Source organism: Sus scrofa, chromosome 13, assembly GCF_054392235.1.
Source record: "Sus scrofa isolate SSC_HxYL_T2T_F1_AM1 chromosome 13, Sscrofa_HxYL_maternal_Yorkshire_Landrace_v2.0, whole genome shotgun sequence".
Lineage (NCBI taxonomy): Eukaryota > Metazoa > Chordata > Mammalia > Artiodactyla > Suidae > Sus > Sus scrofa.
The window spans coordinates 204,469,914-204,477,027 of NC_139395.1; the positions used below are offsets into that span (position 1 = coordinate 204,469,914).

The window sequence follows — 7,114 nt, forward strand, 5'->3', positions numbered from 1 at the left end:
AGGCATGGGAACCTGGCAGGGGCTCAGAATTCTCATTCATGCTGGAGAGCCTCTGCAATATAGTTATCTGTAGGTTGCCCACCCCATGGGTCTGGGATTGCTTATATCCTGAAAGTGCCCCCCCCACGACCATCTCGATATGGCTTCTTCTTTGTCTTTGGGTGTAGGATGTGTTTTTTGGTAGTTTCCAGTCTATTTTGTTGATGGTTATTCAGCAGTTAGTTGTAATTTTGGTGTTTTCATGAGAGAAGGTAGCTTAAGTCCTTCTACTCTGCCATCTTTATTCCCTTTCCTATATGTTTTAGATGTACTCTGAGATTTTACTTCAGAAATTATAATACCAGTATAAATATTTTTTTATTGAAGTATGGGTCATATATATTGTTGCATTACTTTCAGGTTTACAACAAAGTAAATCAGATATATATACATATATATCATATATATATATATCATATATATGTGTATGTATATATATGTTTTTCATATTCTTTTCCATTATAGGTATTACAAGATATTGAATATAGTTCTATGTGCTCCAGTATAATTCCTTTTTATAATTTTAAGTTTTTTCTTTAAAAAGCTGTATAAATACTAAAATGATCATAAAATTCCTTATAGTTCTTTTACTTTAGAAAAAAATGTTATCTCTATAATTATTTGATTTTATTTTATTCCTTTGCAGCAGGAGATAAGTACTAATTTTATTTCTTCCAATTAAACAATTAAAATGCTTTTTTTTTTGCTTTCTACTGCGTTGAATTTTTTAAGAACTTAAATAAGACTAAGGTATGTGTTATATAAATTAGTGATATTCCAGATGGGAAACATTATCCAAAACATACTTTCCTCTGGGTTGTTGACATTTAGCTAGGAAATGTTAAACATTTTGGCTGTTTTAGTTTTGCCATTTTTGCTATGTTGGTTGGTTGGTTGGTTGGTTGGTTATTTTGACCCAGATCCTCATATCCAGTGTGAGGCCAGGCCAGTTGTATCCTTCTTCAATCATTTGAATGGCCCTGGTTCCCCATTAGTTAAATCCATGACATGCGTGATTCCACAGAAGTCATCCCACTCACTTGTCTAAGTAACAGCACTAGTTTGATCCTTGGTTTGGGAGGCTTATCCATGAGCCCAGTGGTTTACCCACAATGTTCAGTCCTGATGCCTGCTGTGAAGTGCTTTACTATCCTTGATCTTTCAGTAGGGCTGCGGGTGAATCTGCCATAGGATGGGTTGACCTCATGTGACTAAGGAACAAGTTTTAAAATGTATCAGAAAATTAAATTCCTCCTCTTTCTAGATGCAGATAAGAAGTCCACATGCATTAAAGACTTGAAGGCTGAAAGCATTCCTCAAAAGTTTTAGAAGAAAATGTAGGAGACCATCTCATAACATTGAAGTGAGGAAAGAGTTCTTAAAATACAAAAATGTTCATCAAGTAGAACACATGTACCACCCTGATCAGGAATTTTTTTTTTTTTTTTTTGTCCATGCCCACAGCATACAGAAGCTCCTGGATCAGGAATCAAAACTGTGCCACAGCAGAGACAATGATGGATCCTTAACCTGCTGAGCCATCAGGGAACTCCTGATGGGGATATTGATAATGGAGGAGGCTATGCATGTGTGCGGGCAGAGACTATACGAGAAATTTATGCAACTTTGCTCACTATTGCTATGAAGCTAAAATTGCTCTTAAAAAAAATAAGTCCATTAAGGAAAAAAAAAAAAGACCAAATCATTAAGTACAAACTAAAAGATGAATAAATTTGATAACATAAACATTTTGAATTTCATTCTTTAGACATCATAAACAAAGGCAAAAGCTAAGCTAGAAACAGAGAAAATATTTACAAGGCACTTGAGAAATAATTATAATCAAGAATACATAAAAATAGCCTATAAGTAAGAAAAAGACAAAAAGCCCAGTAAAGAAATGAATATAAGTCTTCATTTCACAGACAAGAAGCTCTATATGACCAATAAAGATATTTTTAAAATGTTGTAACTTGCTGGTAACAGAAACATGCAAATTAAAACAAGATACCCCTTCATGTCGTCACACTGGAAAAAATTCAAAAGTTTGTTGATGACAAGTAGTGGTAAGGAAGTAGGGGAAACAGGAACTTTCAAATGCTTAATGTTAGTTATCGATGATTAATGAGCTCTGAAGTTTTACAATTCGGAGGGTAGTTTCAATTTGAGAAGAAAAAGATTTAAGAAGTTGAGAGAGCAAATCGTTATCATGTTGAAAGCTTTTTGCAATATCTAGAAAAGTTTGAAGCGTTAGGACCCAGAAAACCAACCTCTAAAATAAAAATTAAAAAAAAAAACCCTCTTTACAGGGACACAAGGATAATTCATTGCTATATTTTTTATAATTCCAAAATGTCTGCCATTGAAGGAATGGATCCTCTTTGTTTCATTGGTCTCAATACCTAGCATCCATTTCCTCATAGAGTCTTACTACTCCCTATTAGTGTAGCTGGAAATCAGGCACTGACCCTAACTTTTTGCTCCCAAAATTCCTCCCTTATCCTCTTCCCTACACTTTCCCATTCCCATGGGAATATCTTTCCAGCTTGGAAAATTCCCATCCCATCATATCTCTGACCCAGACACTTACTTGGTCGATGCCGATAAATTCTCCTTCATTTTGCCTTTTCTGGCAATCTTGCCTGACTTCTCCTTCAGCTACTGGCAATTAATAGCCAGAAACATTATCGTGCCTCACACTTCCTTAGGGTCTACATGAATGAAGAGGAATGGTGAGAGGAAATAATATATATACAGGGAGAAGAAAAAGTACAGATAAATAATTTCAAATATTATCCTACTATATTCTTCTAGCAAATCCTTGGACAGTCAAACCCACACACAAACAGGTGCCTAGGTCTGTGGGTAGAGTGAGAAGGGAAGCATGGATATCTGGAAAATATCTTGACTCATCTGGAAGTTTCTACTCAGACCTGGAATGGATGTACCTTCATCCATCAATAACCTTATGCTGCCCTCATCCTCCTTGCCCTTGGAGCTTGAGCCTGTCCCTGGTAAGGGCAGAACTTCTCCTGAGGCAGGGTATTACTGCATGGTTGCAAATGACTGCCAAGAGGGTTGCCCTCAGCAACTTAAAAAAACAACTGTACAGGAGAAAGGGGTTGTCACTAACTGCAAGCAACTTGGGTGGTCCTGACATTCTTTTCCTCCTCGGTCAACATCTTTCTTCAAATTTCCATGCTTAAAAAGTAAGAGGAAGCCTCCTGCTCCCATTTAGGGAGGATATATGAGGTAGACCGCCATATTGGTGTCCAGCCCTCTTCCCACCCCACATTCATCACCAGGATGGTGTTCTACCTTTTATCTTCTGTTTGCATCTTCCCTTTTCTAATACAATGAATAAATGAATGAATGACAAGGAAGTAATCAGTCCCTCTTATCTCTCTTAGGTAACAGATATGAAGAATTGGGTATTTATCTGGCTCATTTTCCCTTTTATCAATCACATAACCTGGGGTGTTTTTTTTGGGGGGGCGAGGGAGTTGTTCTGCTTTTCAATTTGAAAGCAGTCACTATTCATTAACTGACCAGATTACAAAACTAATCAAGGTAGGCAACTTAGTTCATCCTTCTAATAAGCCCGCTGTCTTGGTCTTTTCTGTTACCAGCATGCCTACCTTCAACAATATGGATGATCTTTTTCTTCATTCTAACTCAGGAGAAGATAATTTGAAGGGCCAGGAGAAGATAATTTGAAGGGCCAGCAGAAGTTGTCAGTTTCTCGGAAGCACTGTTCAACAGTATCGACTTCGTGAATTAGATCCTCCATGCAGATGATTCCAGCTTTAATGAGGGAGTCAGCAATCAATGTGTTAGGGCAATTTTCGTGCAATATGTGGTTCCACAATCCTCAGCATGTTAATTGAAGCTTTATTGATCTTCACCAAGGTACCACTGAAGACAGGACAAGGTGAAAAAGCTGCAACACTTTTCAGAATTTGGGGGTCACACCATGGATACTGATCCTGATGACAATGCCAATATGGGTTCCACAGATACATAGAACATGCCAGCTTTAGGGAGTTCCCATTGAGGCTCAGTGGGCTAAGAACCTGACTAGTATCCATGAGGGAGTATTCAATCCCTCATGCTTAGTGGGTTAAGGATCCAGCGTTGCTGCAAGCTGTGGTGTAGGTCATAGATACAGTTTGGATCTGTTATTGCTATGGCTGTGTCATTGCCAGCCGCTGCAGCTCTGATTCAACCCCTAGTCTGGGAACTTCCATATGCCATAGTTGTGGCCCTTAAAAAAAGAGGAAAAAAGTTGCTGTATATTCTTGCCATCCTAGCCATTGTTGTGTTAATTCTGTACATCTGCCTATGTTCCTTGTAATCATCCTTACCTTAATAAATAAGTTTCTTCCTTGCCTTTCAAAACATCTTTAGGGCAAACTTCTTTTTCAAGCCCCTGATCTTTAGCTCTGCAAAATTCCTTAGCTTTTTCTTAAGAATCTCTGGTATAGCAGGAACCATCATTTTCTTTTGTTCTGAACCCTGCCTTGTTCTAGCTGGGGAAAAAAAAAAAAAAGGACCACATAACCTGTTTTTAGGTTTGATTTTTTTTTACAGCTGATATTATTCACTTTGCTTTATTTAATCTCACTGTATATTGTGAAATAACAATATATCCCCAAATAATATTTTCCAGTGTGATTGTGTGTGCTCACACATGCTCACATGCATGCACATGTGCCATGATTTATTCAATTGCCTACTCATGGACATTCAGATTGCTTATGGTTTTTTGACACTGCAAACCATGCTACAAATAGCATTATGTTCGAAAATATCCCTCATCAGATGCGATTTTCATAACATGAGGTAGAATTCAAGAACTGGAATTGCAGTATAGCATACATTAGTTTTAATTCAAATAATTGCCAGGTTTACTAGACGAAACAGTTGAGAAATTCACAGTCCTACCACCAACGTAAGGGAATGTTCACATCCAGAGGACTAGTCAGCAATGGTCATTATTGCATGTTTAAAATATTTGCGGATCCAACAGGTGAAAAATATGATATCTCATTATTGCTCTAATTCAGCATCCTATGATGGGGCAAAGATGTAAAGCCCAAGCAAAAAGAATTATACCTGAGAATGTGAAATTCTTTGTTACACCCATTGGTTGCTCTGTCTCCACCTGACCCTGGTTTGACACCTGCAGTCCTCCTTACAGAGGTCTGAGAAAGTTGGAAATAGCCAGTGTTTTCCTTAGTAGTGTTTTCTTTCAGCTCAACAGGATTATGTCAACTGTTATTACAAGGAAAAGCCATCGACATACCAGTTTAAAAAGGAAAAGGTGTGTCCAGCAGCTAAAATAAATAAAAGGGCAAAACACACATAGAAACAGTTTAAAAACCCAACTGTTACAATAGCCCTGAGGAAGCTGGTAGGACAAAGCCAGCCTCAAGGCTTATAAATGCAGGGTGCCTCCTGACCCTTTTATGACTTAATTTGGCCACTTAACCATAGAAGAGCCTTGAAAAGTTCTGATAGGGTCATCGATATTAAAGAGGGTTTCAAAAGTGTCTCAACTGTGGTCTTCCTTTGACCCCCCACCCCTTGATACGAATGATTTCAGAACTCTCAGTGACTAACGGAGGAGTGATCAAGCATGAATCACATAACACACTGATGTATCCCGATTTCATTTTACATTGAAACAGAAATTGACGCAATTGTAAAACCCTAATAACGCTTGCTTAACTTTAAAGTCTGCAAGAAAGTATTCTTCAGCCGTAGCAAGTGATTCAACTCCAGTTAAAAACAGTCTTGTCAGTTGATAGGAGCAATAAATAGACTTTACGAGGAGGTGAAAATCATCAAATTCCAAGTCATAGTGACGACAGGGAGAGTACAAAACTGAAGAGAAATGATGCCACAAGGAGAAACCTTGTCACAGTCGCTTAAACAAGAAAAATTCTGGCACAAGATCCTAAGGCAGCTCAGAAATTAAATGTTCTACCTAAAACATATTGTAGTTTCTCGTGGCTCCATGACCAATACTTGCTATATCAGAGATCAGAGCAGAAAATAATGAGCTGCTCCTATGCAAAAATATATATGTGTATATATATATATATATGTGTGTGTGTGTATATATATATATAATACATACAATGAATAATATATATGTAATGGATCAAGATATCCTAATGGGAAATACAGTGTAGAAAGACATTTTTGCTGAATTAACATAAACACATTTCTATTTGCTCCTCACACAGTATTAGACATTTTTGCACATACACCTCAATCTCACCCTAATATTAGACACTTTTAAGTTTACAGGCAGAAGACACTTTTACTCATCTTTATAACACCCCAAATCTAGCACAGTGTCAGTTACAGAGTACTAGCTCTGTAGAGGTTGACTGTAGAAATTGAAATATCATGCAAGATACTTAACCCCTGGAATTTTTTTTTTTTTTTAGGACGGCACCTGGGGCCTATGGAATTTCCTGGGCCAGGGGTTGAATCAGAGCTACAGCTGAGGTCTACCCCACAGCCCCAGCAACACTGGATCCCAGCCGCATCTGCGACCTATGCCTCAGCTTGCAGCAATGTAAGATCCTTAAAGCACTGAGTAAGGCCAGGGATTGAACCTACATCCTCACAGACAATGTATCAGCTTCTTAATCTACTGAGCCACTACAGGAACTCCTGGAAATATTGATATAGTTAATGTCTGGTGCCATATCTGGCTAGGGACTGAATTGTAAACCCCCCCCCAAAAAAAATTCTTATGTTGAAATCCTAACCCCCAATGTGACTGAATTTGGAGGTGAGGTTTTAGGAGGTGATTAAGGTTAGGAGAGATCAGAAGAGGGGAGTCCTGATCCAATAGGATTGGTGGCATTATAAAAAGAGGTGGGGTGGGGGCGGGGAGAGAGCTCCAAGGAAAGGCACTGAGGAAGCTAGGTAAGCACAAATCTTCAAGTCAGGGAAAGAGCTTTCTTGCCAGAACAGAATTGACCACATTTTTATCCTTGACTTCCAGTTTTCACACTGTAAGATAATAAGTTTCGGTCATTTAACTCACTCAGTCTAC

The 7,114-nt window shown here is 38.2% G+C and overlaps 1 pseudogene; it reads right to left on the bottom strand.

Annotated features, from left to right (window-relative positions):
• Positions 1 to 3,618: 3,618 nt before the first annotated feature.
• LOC110256468 (large ribosomal subunit protein uL30 pseudogene) lies at positions 3,619 to 5,185 on the bottom strand (annotated as a pseudogene).
• Between the last annotated feature and the right edge of the window lie 1,929 nt (positions 5,186 to 7,114).